This window comes from Electrophorus electricus, chromosome 22 (genome assembly GCF_041902795.1).
Source record: "Electrophorus electricus isolate QZ-2024a chromosome 22, ASM4190279v1, whole genome shotgun sequence".
NCBI lineage: Eukaryota > Metazoa > Chordata > Actinopteri > Gymnotiformes > Gymnotidae > Electrophorus > Electrophorus electricus.
The window spans coordinates 5,682,212-5,701,264 of record NC_137518.1 but is presented as its reverse complement, the minus strand read 5'-3'; the positions used below and the strand labels follow the sequence as shown (position 1 = coordinate 5,701,264).

At 41.6% G+C, this 19,053-nt stretch overlaps 1 protein-coding gene and 2 long non-coding RNA genes across 5 annotated transcripts in view; 2 read left to right on the top strand and 1 right to left on the bottom strand.

Moving 5' to 3' along the window:
* Positions 1–19,053, top strand: part of asic1b (acid-sensing (proton-gated) ion channel 1b) — a 157,757-nt gene that overhangs the window by 62,115 nt on the left and 76,589 nt on the right. The window lies entirely within an intron of this gene.
* LOC118240391 (uncharacterized) lies at positions 4,326–8,661 on the bottom strand. Its single transcript, XR_004775392.2, has 3 exons — positions 8,434–8,661; positions 8,045–8,117; positions 4,326–5,210 (listed from the first exon to the last, which is right to left on the bottom strand). It is a non-coding gene; the product is annotated as an uncharacterized LOC118240391 (long non-coding RNA).
* On the top strand, positions 9,362–10,976 carry LOC145653088 (uncharacterized). 2 transcript variants are annotated; one of them, XR_014119402.1, is made up of 3 exons: positions 9,362–9,463; positions 9,542–9,766; positions 10,036–10,976. It is a non-coding gene; the product is annotated as an uncharacterized LOC145653088 (long non-coding RNA). The 2 variants fall into 2 exon arrangements; XR_014119401.1 differs by having other exon boundaries at positions 9,362–9,766.

Genomic DNA, 19,053 nt, shown 5'->3' with positions numbered 1-19,053 from the left:
TGCTGACTTTTACACACACACACACACACACACACACACACACACACACACACACACACACACACACACACACACAGACACACACACACGCAAACAGACACATACGTACGTGGGTGCAGTCACTATGGACCACCGGGTTTGCCTGTCATTTCACCTCTGAAGTGCATGGTTTTAGTCACAAAGTAGGATGTTGTATGCACTTGTCCGTAAAGAATACACATGGTTGTTCCCTGTTAAGCTTGCTGGGAGAGTGGGGTGAAAACCCAAATTTCCAGGGAGTATACTTAAATTGGATGAAAAAGGGTCTAAATCAGTATAAGCTCCTGATGAAAGGTTTTAAATCTCCACATTGACAGGTTTTAAAGAATTTATCCTTTTTAAGGTGTGAAGCAGGGGTAGCTTCTCTCTCAAGTGCTTGCCTTTGCTGGAAAAGTCAGAATGAATTATACTTAAGGATTTCATACTCTTGTGCAAGACAATCTGACAAACAGCTTGCAGTTTGAGAATCTTCTCCATTTTTTGAATATTACCATGACAATATTCACATTCTTGCCTCTGTCTTGACGATGTCCACCAACCAAAGTGTCAAACTGAGCTTGACTGATTCCTGTCCAAGACCATCTTTGTGATTGTTAGAGCAGGTTGACATACTTCATTCCCTAACTGGAAGTTTCCTTGCTGTCATCTCCCATTCACAGAGCAAAAAGGGCCTGCCATGTTCTGTTGAACACTAAGACAAGGTGGAGTTCTAGATCTCTAACAGCAGTTGGTCTGCCCTACATCCTGCAGGCTTGTAGCAGCAAGTGGTTTTATGTTTAGTGCTGGAACAAAACAGTAGCTAGCACTTTGCCCCCAGCAAACAGAGCATTTGGTGTGCTGCAAGAGGAGGCATACAAACACACACTCAAAGGTTAGAAAGGAGTATTATGGCAAGAGTCCTCAAACTGATACTCTCAGGTGTGTGATATTAATATCTTTATTGTACAAATCAGATGAAACACTACATGGTGGCATAGTGTTCTAGCTCACAGCACTGTTTAGAAATGAAAAGCTGTCTCCAATGTGGCTATTACAATGTTAAAAGTCTCTTCCACAATGTCTGTACAGACTCTGGCTAGGGGTCGTTTTTTTGTAGCCATAGAGCGATGGTTTTGCAAACCGCTTATGCGATTTATGCCTGTAAGGGAGATTTCAATTTTACACTTGTGTCTACAGTGTGACACATTGGGAATAATTACGTACCTAATAGTGTGTGAATGTGCAAATCACAGGCAGCCATGGCAAAAAGTGCCAGGGCAGCAGAAGCCTTTATGGCTTAATTTGCGACTTTTTAGTCTGCAAAACTGCCAGAGCTTCTGCATCTACATCCCACAGGAACCGTCTGTGTGTAAGTGTGTGCATGTAAGAGACAGAAAGAGAGAGAAACTATTACTAAGTCGGGGAGAGAGTGAAAGGCAAAACTAAAAATGGAGAAAGGGAAAAATAAATATAGGATATCGGAGGTTGTATATGTGCTTGTGTCTATTTCTAGGTTAATTTGTGGCAGAGATTTTGCCAGTCAAAGATATGCTAGCCCTCATATGGCTGAAATAGGATTCAATGTCTGGGAAAATAATTTCAAGATGCAGACCTTTTCAAAACCTGTAATTAAAGTTCTGTCTTGTCATTCTGAAGGCATATTTTGTCTGAGAACTGGTTCCAGGACTGTATGTACCCAAGAAGCAGACAGATGTCTGAGTGTTCCCAAGCTGTGCTTTGACATGGCTTCCCGTTCCAGTGAAATATGTTGTATCTTCAGTGTTTGAGTTTGACCAGTGTTGTATGATGGTAGCACATGACGGAATCTTTAAAAAGACAAAATCTTCGCACTCTTTACAAAGACGACTGGAAAGAGTGGATCTCCATAAGCAAATGGTACCTTTTACCTCAAGGCCAGTGTTGTGAGTGTTTATGGCAGCTCTTCTCTAGCTTCAGCTTTTTTGAAGTGCTTACTTATGTCTGTCAAAGATCTTCAATTGTTTGAGGTCTGTTTTAAAAAGTGTGTTATGGTTTTATTACCTCCTTCCAGCTTACATACAACTCTTTTGGCTTTCACCACATAATTTTTGATATTAAAGCCAGTATTTTCCCTTAATGCTGCAAAAAATCATTATTGTCCCTTCATAGAATGGCTCATTAAGACTTACAGAGCAATGAGAAGACAGAATTTCTGTTGATGGCATTGAGTGGCAGTGAGATGCAGTCTTGACATTCACTCTCTCTCTCTTTTCCTTTTTGCCTCGTTATCTTCATTTTTGATGGTAATTGAAGTGACTGGTGATTGCTGGATCATCATCATGCCCTCTTTGGGCCAGTGGAGTCTGGACTCGAGGAGAATCTTTCCAGACTGCAGACCTCTTTCTTTTTTTCTCTGTTACTGTGTTATTGCAGCCGTAATTCTCCCTCTCCGCTGTGGATATAATGACCCTCTTGTGTATGTGTGCTGCTGTATGTGTGTGTGTGTGTGTGTGTGTGTGTGTGTGTGTGTGTGTGTGTGTGTGTGTGTGTGTGTGTGTGTGCGTGTGTGTGTGTGTGTATGTGTGTGTGTGTGTGTGTGTGAGAGAGAGAGAGAGAGAAAAAAAACAGAGGCAGTGTCATTGGGACAATTAGGACAACTTTGACTCACTTTTTGAGTCACAAGCCAGGGAGAGAAACAGAAGAAGACGACCAGAGGTGGGCTTTGACTCACAACATATTTGGATTAAAGCAAACTTTCTGAAAAGTGTGCTAAGTGTGACACATTCATACCACTCCTGCATATAACTGGTGGACAACCTGAAAGGGCTCAGTATCTCAGCAGCACACATGAATGTACACAGTAGTGATGGTCCTGTCAGGTTGCGAGCATGTTAATTGAGTGAATAAAGTAAAGGTAAACCAGGTCAAAACCTTTGGCCTAGAATCAGTTTAAAGCTTAGTTTTGACTCTTCAGCTCCAGTTTGCTTCTGCAGTGTGTCAGTATAACACCAGCCTTCGAGCATGTTTAGGAGCACTGGCTGTTGTGCTCTTTGGGAAAATATTACACAGAACTGTCAAGGTGGATGAGTGAGTCAGAACATGACTCATCACAGTGATAACCAAAGGGAATGTATGAGTGAATATGCAAGTTCTTTGACTTTCACCTGTAGATGCTGCAGTGACCTTATCATAAATACGCATACCAGACAAAAAATGCCCATATTGTTATAAGAGTGCAATCATATATAGTTCTAGATACGTCTAGGACTTGTAATGATACATTGTCACATTGGATGGATGTCTTTGGCGTAAGACAGGAGCCAGCTCCAAGAACTACTAGAGGTTTTACACACTGCTGAAGTTCTTTATTTGTCCTTTTGAGTAAGATATTTCTGATTCTTCCCTTCCTTTTACTGGAATTTAATATTGATGACACAAAAAATAGTTCAAGGGAAATTTGAATTTGAAGACAGCATATACAGCGCTGTCAGCGAGAGCATCTGAGCCTCCGCAGATGTCTGTCCTTCTGAAGGGCTTTCCCAGATGTGCTGTTTGCACCCGCCACCGCGCTGTGCTCCAGACACGGACAAGCAGGAATAGTAGTTTCCGCATAGCAGTATGCATGCTAGGGCTAAGCGAGACCATGGGTATCACCCTGCTCCGTCAACGCCGGTGCTTCCGATCGCTGGGGATCGCACTGGGATTGTGTGGAGAAGGGACCAGGATCAGAAGCACTCTGTATAGCTGCAGAGGGCCGGTATTATCAGAAGCTGTGGGTACAGGGCTTAGCACATGGGCTTGATATTTAGCACACTGCTTACTCCAAACCAGATATGGGAAGACAGCATTGTTAGGTTATGGAAATGCATTGTCTGTGATGTTGCCGTCTTATGATGGTATCTACATCAGAATCTTGTATGCACGTACCTTAAAACATCCAGATACTTATAGAGTCATCTCAGTGGTGTTTTTGTAAAGCTATAGCACATCACAGCCAAGACATCCCTCACTAGCTAATGTGTCCCTGGTGTCTGTCTTCATTATTTCATCTGTTGTTTAAAAAGACTTATGGTGCACCTGTGAATGATGGCTTTATTAAACTTTTCCTGACGAAATTGGAAAGTCATGTGGGCTCCTGCCGTTTGAGGTAGAATAATGCTGCACCATTGACCTTTCACTACAAAAATTCATTATAGCTACTCCTGAATATTGTCACAGCAAGCCTCACTTTTACTCCTTAGTGAAGACACGGTTGGATTTTTTATGTTATTCCTGTCTATATTTGGAGTTGGAAGAGAAATTCGTGATGGGAATCACATTTTATTTATTGTGGCATTACCAAATTATTTAATTCATCATGGCCAAATATCAGGAAAGGTCACATACATAATTAATTAGAATTAAATATTTGGGCATGGCAAGTATTCCAAGTTTGCCGATATCATGATTGCTATCAATCCTCACGCAGAGGAATAGTGTTTAATTCTACTCTCATTAAAATTAAGTGGTCTAATGTCTTTAAAAGAAAAAAACTTCATTTGCATACCCTTGAAAGATTCACATTTTGGAGCTCATTAGGAATTTGACTGATTTTAACAATTTGACTCCTACTAAATTTAACTAATCGTACTGTACATTAGTTTGCTGATAAAGATAATAATCACGATAATGAGAGGTTTTATATTAACAATGCGCTAGTTTACTTTGATGAGGTACCACAAGTATTTTTTTCCAATCACTATTTTTGGCATATGATATAGTTATCAGTTGATCCGATCTGAGCATTGGATGAAATACCATATTACTTTTTTTTCAATGTATTGGTAGATGGTTCCATCATCCTCCCTTGGTACTTGTTTCTGGTTATCTTTCTGTGTGTGTGTGTGCATGTGTGTGTGTGTGTGTCTGTGGGTGTCCGTGTGTGTGTGTGTGTGTGTATGTGTGTGTGTGTGTGTGTCTGTGGGTGTCCGTGTGTGTGTGTGTGTGTGTGTGTATGTGTGTGTATATGTGTGTGTGTGTGTGTGTGTGTGTGTGTGTGTGTGTGTGTGTGTATTGCCTGAGGGGACACAGGCGCGTCGGTCTTGCAGATTGGACTTCATTAAAGTGTGGCAGATTGCTCCGGCCAGGGTTCACCGCTCCCCCACTCCTGCCTCCTCCGTCATCTCTTTTCCTCGCTCCCTTGCCCGGCTCCGTCGGATCTCTCGTCCCGACGGCTAAGATTAAATGGAGAGGAAGGACATAAATAAAGAAAGAAAAGCGAGAGGGAAAGGAGTGCTGAAAGTTATCTTATTAAAACTTGAAAGGGACATGCTGAAGAGGGAAGGGGCAGAACTTTGAGGCTGATTTCACACCCTGGCTGTCTGCGGGGCTGTGTATGGTGTGCATGTGTGTAGGTCTGGGTGTGGCTCTGCATGTGTGTGTGTGTGTGTGTGTGTGCGTGTGTGTGTGTGTGTGTGTGTGTGTCTGTGTGTGTGTGTGTGTGTGTGTGTGTGTGTGTATGGTGTGCATGTGTGTAGGTCTGGGTGTGGCTCTGCATGTGTGTGTGTGTGTGTGTGTGTGTGTGTGTGTGTGTGTGTGTGTGTGTGTGTGTGTGTGTGTGTGTGTGTGTGCGTGCGTGCTTGATATGATACACAGTCCTTATCTCCCAGTACACAGTCCTTACTGTTTAGGAGTAAAAACAATAATGACACTTTACAATAACACTTTACAGAGCACAGCTATGTATTGCCTTGCTGAACATACAGCTCTAATTAAGACTTGGCTTATGCATTACACTGTACTTTACCAATGTCTTAGTGAGGCCAGGAAAAAAAATGATTTCATTAAAATTCCATTAATATTAATTAAACTTGTATTGTAATACAGTGACTGTTTAGATTAGAGCACATGGAACTTAATATATTGCCCATTGTTTTCTGCTGTTTGTATAGTTTACAGATGTTTCAGATATGTTTTGATCACTTACAGATGTTGTGGTTGTGTTATGTGTGTATGTACTTAATCACACTGTACATTTACCACAATACTCAGAACAAAGCTCATTAGGTGAATGAAATATAAATACACTCTTCTGCACATTCTGCAGGTGCAGATTACACCATCAACTAATCAGTCAGGGAATGTAGTGGGGCAGAGGGGTGAAAGAACTCAGGCCACTTAAACCTCATGAAATTTTGCTGTGCTAGGTAGAACATGCATGCCCAAAAACACCAACACAAATGCAGACAGTGATTAAAACTAAGCTCTAGTTCTGAGAGTACAACTTCAGATGTATGCCATAACAGTGGTCGAGCCAAGGTCTGGGTCATCAGCACGGGAGCTTCACTGCTTTACGAATGGCTCTTCTTGAGGGAACTTGCATGAACGTGTGTATGAATCACCTCGCAAGAGAAAGTGGAGATGGTTTGCAAGCATTGTGGATTCTGCTGAAGATTAATGGCCATGTCAAGTGTAATGGTGCTGCACTGTTGTGACATGCTTGGCCCAAGTTTGCACGTAAGGGTCCTAAAATCAGATATAGAACCAACAGGTGTGTTTGCATGTGATGTTAAAAGAGATCATAATAAAAAATTATATTATATGGTTTTCATCAATAAAGAAATATCTTTATTATGTAGATATTATCTAAACACATTAATAAGGGATATTTTGGAACCTAACCTCTCCTTGGTTTCAGCATTGAATGCTAAACTATAGGGCAGGAACCCTTATAACTGGAGCTCAGGATGGCTGGACCTTTTTGTTAGGCAGCTGTAGAAGTCAAGGAGAAGGCAGGGGAAGAGAAGGGTTTTCAGATACAGTCTTTCTCCAAAACTTGAATTGCATAACTTTAGTTAGTATAAAATAGTACTGCAAGATATTTTATCAGCCTTCTGTCTCCCAGATGATTTCAGAGAAGATAACATTTTAACTAAAAAGAAAAGGATGTGTGGAGAAGGTCTAAGGCAGTGCTAACTGAAGCTTCTGCTTGTTGCTGCATGTTAAAATCTAGCATTTCTAAAACAAAACATACTGTGAACATTGTACATTACCAACACTTTAGTGAGACCATTTAATTAATGTCTAGTTTTCTCAGTGCAGAGATGTTCAACATGGCAGCAAATATTTCACAGGTACACAATGTAATGAGATTATTTCAGGGCTTTAAAACTCAGGGCCTCAGCAGTGAAAATTAAAGTCCATTTTCGGTCACTTTTTACATGAAGCTCCCTCAGTTCGTCATGTTTATTTCCGCTTCATGCTTTTTTTCCATTTTCATTGTTCACGTAAGCTTCCTGTTGTCATCCTTCCTTGCCTGTGTGTCTGGTCTCATCATAGCTAATGCTCCTTGATAACCCTGATAATGCTATTAATACACTGTATCTTTTTCCCACTGAAACTGACAGCAGCATCCTGTGGGTAATGTGTTGTGTAGGACCCTTTGCCTGGTGTGGGCGCATTTCTTTCCACTCGACCTCAGGCTGGTTTTCACTAACTTCAACCACAGCAGGGGAAAAAAAGCAGAACTGACCTGGGGTCAGTTTAACAGGGCAGCCTTTCAGCAGTTGTGCTTATTTGGTATTGGCTGCATGTCTCCAAGACAGATCCAGTGACCTTTTCCCACAGTAGATTTATTCATGCTCACTAACGTCCTCAATTCTTTGTCGACATTAAACAGATTCAAATAAGACTAGGCAATCCATTTAAATAAGAGAGAGAGAGAGAGATGGGGAAAGGTGTGATAGAGAGTCAAGTGTGTATACCTGCCAAAGGCTCGTGAAAGCCTCCTAGCAGAAAGAGGTACTTTCGCCCACACACAAACAGTCATAAACAGAGAAAAAGAACACACTGGAGACTCAGATCTAGCTCGGAGATGAGAAGTCCAATTTCAGACAAGCCCCAGAGTACAATAATTTCAGTCAAGCCTAGGTCTGGGGGCTCCGTACGGGAACCTCTCTGCCACACAAACGGGTCTTTTTGAGTACGGAAGTTATTTGGCAGAAAATGGTGGGGACCGTTTGAAAACATGCGGCCTCTACGTGAACTGAACGGCATGTCCGTCACATACCTGCTGCAGGGCTGTAACTTGCTTCGCCCCATGTTTTCAAGTGGAGGTCTTGAACATTAAGTACTTTTCAGTGCTGCAAAAGAACATAGACATATAAAGGTGTCATCAGTAGTAACTGCTCACAAATAGGCACAGAACAAGGCCTCTGCTGCTCAGAATTTCACAAATCAAGAGTTTTGGGAAAAAGATCAGGAACCTGAGGCCTTGGTACTAGTTACCCCCTCATTGCAGTTCTCAGAGAGTCTAGAGCACCTTTTAACCTGAGGTCAGAACAGTAATCCGAACAGGAAGCTTTTTGCATTTGATGAGATTCTCAAGACAGATTGCACAGGAAAATATTCCATCATGGTTGCTGCATATATGAGGTTTTTTTTTTTTCTTAATAATACCTCTTCATTTTTTCCTGTTGAACAGTTTTTGCCTGTTCACTAACTTTTGTCTGTGATGTTGGCGGTGTCAGATTTCAGATTTCCACGCATTTAATCTCGCGCTGAACGACTGCAAACTCATCTTATTGCTTTTTAAGTTATTGAAAAAAAGAATGAAAAAACAACGCAAAAAAAAATCTGGAGGGAGAAGCATAGAGTAGTGCCTCGCAAGCCGTATCAAGATGTAAGTAGTTGTTGTTGCACCCCTCTCTGCGCTTCCTTATATTACCATCTGCACCCTGAGGCACAGTGAGAAAGAGCGAGAGAGAGAATGAGAGAGAGACAGAGACAGACAAGGGGGAGGGGGCATTCTTCCTTTCTCTGTTTGCAATAAATGGCATGTCTTACTCGGGTATACAACCAGAGAAAGTGTGCGTATGAGTGAGTGCGTGCGTGTGTTGGGGAGGATTAGATGAGATGAAAGGTGAGAGAAATGAGGAGCAGATAGTGGAAAGAAAAAAAAGGAGGTTTTTTTGTAAAAGAAAATGGGAAAGACAGAAAAAGAAGGAAAGAAAAAGTCAGAAGGAAAACAATCACAAGCCATTTGCAGTACTGATGCATTGATGGGGGGTGTAAACACTGAGAACCCTAATGGAAGCAAAAGCCATCAAAGAGATTGAACTTGAAACTGCACTTTTTGGATGTGGAAAAGCAGGATTTATGGGTGTGGTGTCTGTTAATGTGTTGGTTAGCGTGTTGGTCAGCGTGATGGTTAGCATGTTGGTTAACACATTAGTTAGTGTGATGATTACCATGTAGGGCTTGTGCATCCCACCTCCCCTCCCTATTTAGTTCTGCATGATTTAGCATGCCCCATGCCCCACTTCGCTGGAGCCTGCTCTCCCTCTGTCTTCTCGCCATTCCTACTCTGGTCTTGCTGCCAGGCTGTGGAGCTCCTGCTCCACTAGGAGGGGGCTGAAGTGCAAAGGCATTCCATGTTTCGGACGGTGCCTGTTCAGTAAGAGTTGGGAAGTGCAGCTCAGCCGACACAGTTAGTTTTGTTTTTATGTGCTATGAAAAATCGCCTTTTATTTCTCCTCACATTCTCTGAAAGCATTCTCTGTTTCAGAAGCAATCCATTCTCTGCTTGGCCTGGATTCAGTGGGGAAGAAACAAAAATTGCTCTATGAACTGGACAAACACCCATCTGCTAACCCCTTCCCCACTCTCACAAGGAGACAAAGGGGTTTATGTTTTTCTTTGCTGTTAATCGCCACCTGGCCAGTTGCACAAAGGAATCAAGTAGGAAGAATCTGGAGGAGGAACTGATTCTGGCACAGAGGAAGCAAACCTGGTAGGGGGCTTGGGGTGGAGTCTGTATGGGGACTGTTTGCTTTGACTGTGATATCGAGTCGAAGGATCAAAGAGAGTCTCCTGCATGTGCTCTCAGAGACTGGAGAATCAGGTCCAGTTGTGTACGGTTTATTAGAATTTAGAGCTGGCTTGAGGTCTGCTTAGTGGAATAAGGTGTGAGATATAAACCTTTAGCTAGTCTAACACTGACCTTATTTGTGTGTGTGTGTGTGTGTGTGTGTGTGTGTGTGTGTGTGTGCGTGTTTTCAGGGGCAGCCTGTGGAGCCATATTCATCTCACACTTTCTTTATGAAAAAAAGCATATATACTCTCTCACATCACTCTCTCTCTCTCTCTCACCCCCCCCCACACACACACATATACCCCCATATACACACTTACACACATGTACAATAAAAGTAGCACCCACCCATGTCTTTGAGGCTAAACAGCAAAACCAGTAGATCTTCACAAGCATTTTCAGATGCGGCAACAAAATTAGAGCCATGCATCACCATGGCATGACTGACGACAGACAAATTCCATTAAAGAATGTTGCATCTCTCTCGAGACGCATATGTGAGTTTGTGTGTGTGTGTGTGTGTCTGTGTGTGTGTGTGTCAGCGTGGGATTGCTTAGATTACTGTACATGCATTGTGTATGCTTATGCGTATTTGTTAACAAGTATGCAGTTGTGTGATTTATCTGTGTTTGTTGTTTGTGTGCGTGTGTCTCTGTGTGTGTGCGTGTGTCTACATGTTTGTTTGCGCACCCAGGGACAGTGCAAACAGGAACAGTACAAACAGGACCTAGGGAAGGGTGCTGAGTGTGTCACGCCATACTCATATATCAATGTCATTGTCTGAAGTGTGGCTGTTAAAGACATTCACCTCCTCTCCCCACCCACCCCTCTATCCACCCACTTCTCTCTCTCCGCCCACCCCTTTCCCCATCCACCCCCCCCACCACTAGGCAAGAGGGGAAAGGGATCTGTAGTGTTTCCCAGGATGGTCTGCAGCAACATGTGCGGCTCAGCACACTGGAAAAGTTATTACCAGACATGCTGAAGATGAGTTTGCTGCCTTTTTTTACCACTCTGAATGAGGAGGGGAGGGGAGTGGATGGGGAATTGAACTGTAATGATGGGTGAAGGGAAGGATGTTTTTGGTAAAAATTTTAATAAAAAAAGAAGTCTCGTTTTCAGGCATTTCCACCTGCCTCAATGCCGATCAGTCAACCGCGATGTATTTTACATATTTTTGAGTTTATGCTTAGTTTCTGTTGTGTTGCATTGGAGACTATGATGCAAGCATTGCTAAAAAGTTGTCAATGTTGACACCTTAGCGGTGAACATAACACCAAGCGCCTGCTAGAGTCATCGAAAAAACAAGCACTCTGTGAATAATAACTCAGCAGTTACATTTGTGAACTCTCTGTGTGCGACAGATTGTTTGCAAGCAGCATTTGTGAATTCCATACCTGGGGTGGAATCCCGCTCCACACAATGCTACACTTTAGCTGCTTTTAAACATGTGATGAATTTCATAAAGGGCCTGATAATGAGATCCTGGGGTGGTCAAGATACGTTAAGGGCAGGGAAGGCACTAGTTGAATTTAATTTGAAAACACACGTCGAGCTTAACTGCAAGGGGCACCATTATTAGCCATCTGAACACAGAAATGTGTGATGGTATAGCTAATCTATCTTTCTCTTTATGGAGACACTTTTTCAGACCGCAAGTGTAGAAAATGTAGCACAAAATGTAGCACATATGAGAACAGCAGGGAAGGTCATAAAAAGTATGGCTTCCACTCAAGCCCACAACACTGGCTGGTATATTAGATATAGTTTTATTTTATTTTATTTATTTATTTTTAATTCTGAAAACTGAAGCCTGAAAATTCAGGCAAAAAGACATTCTGGGGGGAAAAGTTAAAATTTAATGCCAAGGTTTATCAAAAGTTCCAGTTTCAATACCTTGGCACTAAGTGCACACTGCTCTGGACTACCGAGAGGAAAGGGGCACTATCAGAACCGCTCAATAGTCTCAAAAGCTTCTGTCTTTTCACCCAAAAACTCCCTTGTAAAAAGTGGTAAGTGGTATTTATATGCACAGTTTTAAAGTCATAGATCTTTGTCTGACTCCAAAACATCTAACATTTGCCCACAATCCAGAGGACACACAAAGTATTCATCTCATGAATGTGAGCGGGGGAAGTGTTTGTGAATGAAGGAAACTCTAGAAGGAAAATATATATTCCCTGGAATTGGTGAGTTACTATTGTGGGTTTCTATGCATGCACAAGTTTCCCCAAATGGGATCAGAATGTTTCCATCAACTGCAGCCACTTGGATGAGATGCATCTCAGGTGTAACAGTGGCCTGAGTGCCACAGTGCGTGGAGCAGGACACACAGACTCCCTCAATTTGGTGAAACATTTAATGACATAAAACACAGATGACAGTGGTGGCACTCACACATAACATTAACAGTGAACATCAGTACACTTAACACTAACAACAATGACTAGAACATTTAACAGAGACTATACACACAATAACCCTAGCACTAATGATATACTGACATTCTACACAAACACTAACAGTGACCATAGCAATGACCAACAATGAGCTGCACACTGACAGGGGTTTAAATAGACAAACACTTAACATCAAAAGCCCTGTGCAGGTGTGTGCCCTCACGGAGGGTGTGGCTGCAAACAAATGTGAACCCCCCTGCACGCAGCAGGCCATACCACGTGACTCGTGGGGGAGGAGTGACATCAGGCAAGTGACCACTGGTCTCAGCTCAGTGCATCATCCAAGAGGTTTTATGTAGTGGCAATTACAATATTTATAAGACCTCTTTATTTAAATTTGTGTTTTTAAAACATATTCATCATTTTAATATGTAGGTTTATTCTTTAGGCAACGAAAACTCCACTGTATCCAAATCAGGTTTGGTATGAATGTCATCTTGCACTAAAGGAAAAGAACACCTTCAATGCTGAATAAGTGTATGTCAAGAGAGCCAACAAATTCAAAAGGGGAGATTAAGGTCTTTAATATTATTGGTCTCATATAAACTCATTTCACCCATTTTAAACCCAACACAATATTGAAGACTAAAAATAGATGTGCCATTTTCACAGAATTCCAAGATAATCTGAGTTTGCAGGTAATGTGTTGTGACACTTTATTTGACCAACCCTTAATGTATTTCTAAAGGAAATGTATCCTTTCTGTAAAGTTATCAACATGATCAGACCTAAAGTGCACAGGAGTTAAATGTATGCCTGTCGAATTCTGAACAGATGGTGATGCTGTTCAGCCATACATTGACACTGATCTGTGTGTTTCTTGTTGGACTGAATGTCGCAACAACAGTTTCATCTATGGATTTTTCTCACTGACACTGTAACATGTCCAGGTTAATCAAACTAGTGCAGTGTTCATTCTGTTGTCTTTGGTCATGTCTACAGGTTTTTTAATGGAGGCATTATGAAACTGTGTGAAAAGATTGCTGTTCCTTTTTTCACTGTGGGATCTGGCCTGTTTAAAAAGGCCAAACCAGTTGTGAATAAACTTACCTGAGGGAAGTACTCTGGATATGTCATTAAAATGTTAATGACAGGAGCTAAAGGAACAGAAGACACACAATAGAGTAGAGAACAATATGATTACAAACCCTGTACACACACACACACACACACACACACACACACACACACACACACACACACACACAGTTAGTCAAAGCTTCAAAATGGTTCTGTGCTCCAGCTCATTCAATTGGAAATAAAACAGTGACCAGAAAACAATGACTATGAGGTTAAAGTGCCGAATATCAGTTTTCAAGGTCAATTTTGCATGGACCATAGAATACTTATTATCACAGGCCTTTTGAAACATGGCTGTCCATTTCAGGGGATGTAATTTAATTGGATGTAATAATTAATTGTATGTAATTTCCATAAAGGTAATGAACACAATTAATTAATTAAATAAATTATGTTTAGTAGTGGATCTTTTTGTACCCTGAAATGACATACCCGCCACTCCACTGTGCAGTCAACTTATTTATAGGAACCACAATGGAAATAAGTCAGACTTTTTTTCAGACTTTTTTGTGTTAACCCTGACTGTTTCTGGTTTTGTTAAAGGCACCACATTTTATGAAGTGTGGGAATGCTGTTTTATTTAAAGATATAGAATGGTTTAAAAAAAATCAATCAATCTGTCAACTCTTGAATTTGTCCTGCTGCTGCCATTATCATTCCCGTCACCAGTCACGTCCTGGTGGGGTTTTGTCATTTGGGCCCGTTGTGGCCATTACCAGACCCCGCCACCCCTATGACACTTTCTCGTTACATTTGCCATCACTAAACTCACAAGGACATTCATAACAATTGATTTGGAGCTGATGTTTTGCTAATGTCTGTGCTTTATTCTTTTCATAGACAACATCACCATGCAAAGTGCCACATCTAGACTCAACTCTAGACTAGTTTTCTTATGCATCAACTAATGATGCAATGGTAGACAGCAAGCCAGTGAACACTAAGAAAAAAAACATTATCCAGTCATGTTTTCTTGAAATGAGATGTTTATAAAAAATGGGTTTTAAAAAATGGATGGTTCACCCAGTTCTATCGGTCCTATTTGGTTCACTCAGCATAAACTGGACATTTATAAATGCCCTCAAATTACAGTTGATGGTTTGAACTTTAACCTCATAGTCTAGGCTTTATTTCAATTCCAATGTGATAGAGTACAGAGCCAAAACAGCAAACACTGTGTCACTGTCCTAATGGACTGGGTCTGATTTTCATGGCATCACATAATATCTATCGAGTAATGTATTTTTTTTTCCTTTGGACTTCAACCTTTAATGCTTAATTAAGCTTGTCTGTAGTCTTTAAATGATTTTACACTGGTCTGTCACTATGATGTGACAGGATTTAGTTTAAGGCTTGATGTGTGGATGGGAAACCGCAAGCTAATGGAAATGCATTTAGTTGTATTTGGACCAGATGGCTTAGAGGAACTCCCAGACCTTGTCATCTTTATGAGTTCAGCATCACCAGCCTTCACCTGGCCAGCTGGTTCCGCAGGGCTAGGTCTGTGTACGGCTGGATGAAGAGAGATGAATAGTTCGAACACTCAGTATTTCTATCCTTCCTGGGACTTTGCTTATCATGTTCATGGAGAGATTTCCCTCCAACTCTGTCTTCTTTCTTGCTCACTACATCCCCGCGCCACAAACACACACCCCACAAACACACTCTTCTGTGCTTGTTCAACTTAACTGTGTGTTTAATGTTGTCTGAGAGAACCAGAGAGGGAGGAGGGGTGCGTGTGCACAGGCACACATATGTATGCGTGTGCATATGTGCATTTCTGTGTGTGTGTGTGTGTGTGTGTGTGTGTATGTGTGCATGCACGCATGTGCGTGTTTACATGGTGCATACCACTGCAGCTGCCTTAAAGTGATAAGCTGCTGCCCCTGCCATGGTCAGACTGGCACTGTAGCACACTGTGTCAGAGAGAAAGAGGAGTCAAGTAAAGACCCGAGAGCATAAGAAGAGGGGAGAGGAACAGTGAAGGAAGGAGGTAGCCAACGAAAGAAAGCAACCTATGGTGAGCAGACATCTACTGCATAGTTATGATGCCAGCTTTTCATAATCTGACCACAGCTTGTGTTTCCAGTGAGATTAGAACCCTATCTTCTCTCTCTATGCATCTCCAAGAGAACTATAGTATTGCTGTAAATTCAATTTACAGGTTTGGTGCCAGAAAAGCCACAGTTGTTGCAAATGTCTCTGTGTGTGCATGCATGTATGTGTGTGTGTACAACCCCCAAGCCTCATTGGGTTTTGTGCAATTCAGAAACAAGACCTTTATTGGTGGTTAAAAATGTGTATCTGTGTGTAGTTGTGGGTGGGTGGGTATCTATCTCTCTGTGTGTTTATCTTGAAAAACATAATTGCCTGCTGACATTAGACACTATTTAGGAACAGGGCCTGATGATGCCTGTAGGAGGGAGAGAGTGTGAACAGCTGGGTACGGCATGTGACCACTGCTGCAGGGTGTGTGTGTGTGTGTGTGTGTGTGTGTGTGTGTGTGTGTGTGTGTGTGTGTGTGTGTGTGGTGTGTGCATGCCTGTGTATGTGTATGTCTGTGTCTTTGGGGGTGTGTGTGCACGCATGCTTGTGTGTGTGTGTGTGTGTGTGTGTGTGTGTGTGTGTGTGTGTGTGCATCCACCTTCCCCTGACTCAAACTCCGGCAGCTGTCCTCATATCGGAATTGGCATCTCTTCTCTTTCTCTTCCTCTTTTCTGTTATTTCTGTCGCTTTTCGCACTATGAGTGGGATGCTTGTCGTCCAGGGCCTCAGCTAGGCCCCGGGAGACAGAAGGTTCTGGGCTGTCCGCTGTCACAGCTTATTAAGGTGGTGCTGGCGTATGGTAGCCCGTAGGGGGTCTCCTAACTGACACTAGGAACTGCACGCCCACTGCTGGAGCGCTAAGGTCTGGTTAACAAGAAGCGCTATGCTAGCAGTGCTGAACTACCCACATGCGTGGACAAAGCTGAAGAATGCAAAAAAAAGAAAAAATTTAAAAACCCTGAGATCCTGAGTACACATCTTCATCTTACCAGATTCTTAGATATGTTAAATACAGCAGTGAAAAGCTTGTGTGAGTTTATATACCCATGCTAGTCCACATTACAATGCAAAACACAAGCCTCATTTTACTTGCTATGTGCGTTTTACTTTGCTAAGCTACAGCACAGTGTGACGGTGCATTGCTAATCATTGCTAAACTGCAAGTCATTGGTCGGTAGATTATCCAATACTATACCCTTAAGCACTAGCCCACTAATTGGTGTTCTGTGGGAAGCGGCATACTAAGCTACTCAGCACTTTCTCCCTCTTCCCAGTCCTAACTGCCCAAAGGACTATGGACCCAAAGCTGCACCTCCACCCCTCTGTCTGAAGCCCCCAATTTCAAACGGCTATAAACTGCAGCGTGGGGGCGACGACTGCGATAGGATAAAGGTTAGCTCCAAAATAAGCTTCAAAAGGCTTTGTTGGCCAATGTCTGGGCGTGAGACAGGCCTGTAATGGCAAGACAGAAGCTGAGCTTCATGCTACAGATCTTCAGGTACAACATGTTGGGTGTTGAAATTCCAGGGGCAGGTTAGCATTCAGACTGGCTGTCTTCATGAATTTTCTGTGGGGAATCAAAAATCCAACTAGACTATCTTATGTATTTTTACGTACATGCAAACATGCTTGTGCATATATCCTCATGCACACATGCTCGTACACACATATGCTCATGCTCATGCAGCTGCACATGAATAATGTACAAACACACATACAAATATTCACAAATATGTGTGTATGTGTTTTGAACATTTGCACATGCACATGAAGGGATACACATGTAAGTGAATTTTTAGGACATGAGATAATACATATGCATTATGTGTATTATACATATGTAACTATCTATGTGTAGTAAGGATTTGCTAAGGCTAATCTTAAACCTAAACTTAACCTTAATGTCAGTATTCAATTTTTTTTCCACTTTTAGTTTTAAAACTTGAAGCATATGACTTTTGACAAGCACTGCCCTTGTCCAGACTGTTTTACTGAACCCAGCACAATAAATTTTCTTATAAAGTTGGAACAAGCATTATTGCTGAACATCAACACACATGCATGTACACACACAACTGCTAAAGATTCTTGCAGTTCACTGATTCTAATATTAGAAATATACAAACCTTGCCTTTTATCTAATGTCAGCGTGTTCACATTATGATAAATGTGGTTCAACTAAAGCTTGCCTTGTAGACCATAATGTGTCTTTCTCTCTTTTTTTTTTCTTTTTTTTTTTGCAGACGTTGATTTAACGTTCATTCAATAAAGCTCCTGCAAGGACTTGAGAGCAAAAGAGACAGCAGAGATAAATGAACAATGAGATTGCAGGTCATATGCTGAGTATCTGAAATGGAGTCTCTGATGATTATTGCACTTGCAGGTTTGTGCCATATCCATCAAACAGGGCCTGGCAGGTAGTTCTGTTAGATTGGGTTATTTTCCACTAACTAATGACCATTATTCATGACTGGATTTAGCTTCCTTGCATTTGTTTCAGTAAACATTCCTTAGTGGTTTTCTTCGCTTTATTTGTAGATTTTTGTTGTTGTTGTTTGTTTATTTTTATGTGGATCTTTAGACAGTTTCAGTCGAAAACTACATGTGAGAGCTGAGATAAGCTTCTTTAAAGGGGCTAAAAATAAAAGATTACCAATGAATCTGTGTAAGTGTATCCAAAGAAGGCGGCAGTAATTTGGTGTGAGACCAGGTGATTGATAAAGGCCAGAATGGATGAGTGTTCACAGGGTGCATTACGTCTACGTAAAATCCTCATTATGGTTTCTGGGTGCAGACCAGAATGGGTCACCTTCAGGGTAAATTGCTTTTCCTTTGCATTTGATTAGAATGTCATTCTGTCTTAAGCAATTTCGAATTCCATAAAACTTCCACATGAGTAACCATAGGACAATATCTGGTAACACAGCATCTGCAATCAATAGCACCCCAAATTAACTCAATTGAAGACCACAATCAGTTCAACAACTATGGAAATGTTTATATTTGTTACGGCATTTGATTAAATGAAGGGGCTTAACCTTTGTGCATAAATACAAACGTGCATAAATACAAACGTAGTTTTGTGGGAAATGAGGACTATTATGGACTGTACCATTATGGACTATACTATATACTCAGCAATAAAAATAAAAGCTGTAAAAGGGGCCAGCATACAGCTGTCCTGTTCCATTCCCAATCTAAGCACTGTGTAGCAGTGATGTAATGGATAGAGCCCTGTCTGGTTTTGGTAAGAAGTGTACGACTCAACAGCTTGTGTGTTTTGCTGGAAGATAAGGTAAAAAAATAAGCTGTGTCAGTTCCTGGTGGTACACATGCTTCATGCAACAATGCACGAGCACACACACGTACATGCATACACACCATTTTTCACACACTGATGTTACAAAGCCTATAGAACTTTGCATCATTTATAGCTTTAGCCTGTAACAGTGCCGAGAGCCTTGTGGATATGAAAAGTATGCCCTTTCATGATTTCAGACCAGTCTGGCAACACACAACAGTACCTTATTCCATCTGGTCAGCTACCAATAAATTACTTCTGGATGTAGTTCATCTTTAATGGCTCCAAGCACTATCGCATATATGAACTGAAGCCTTGTT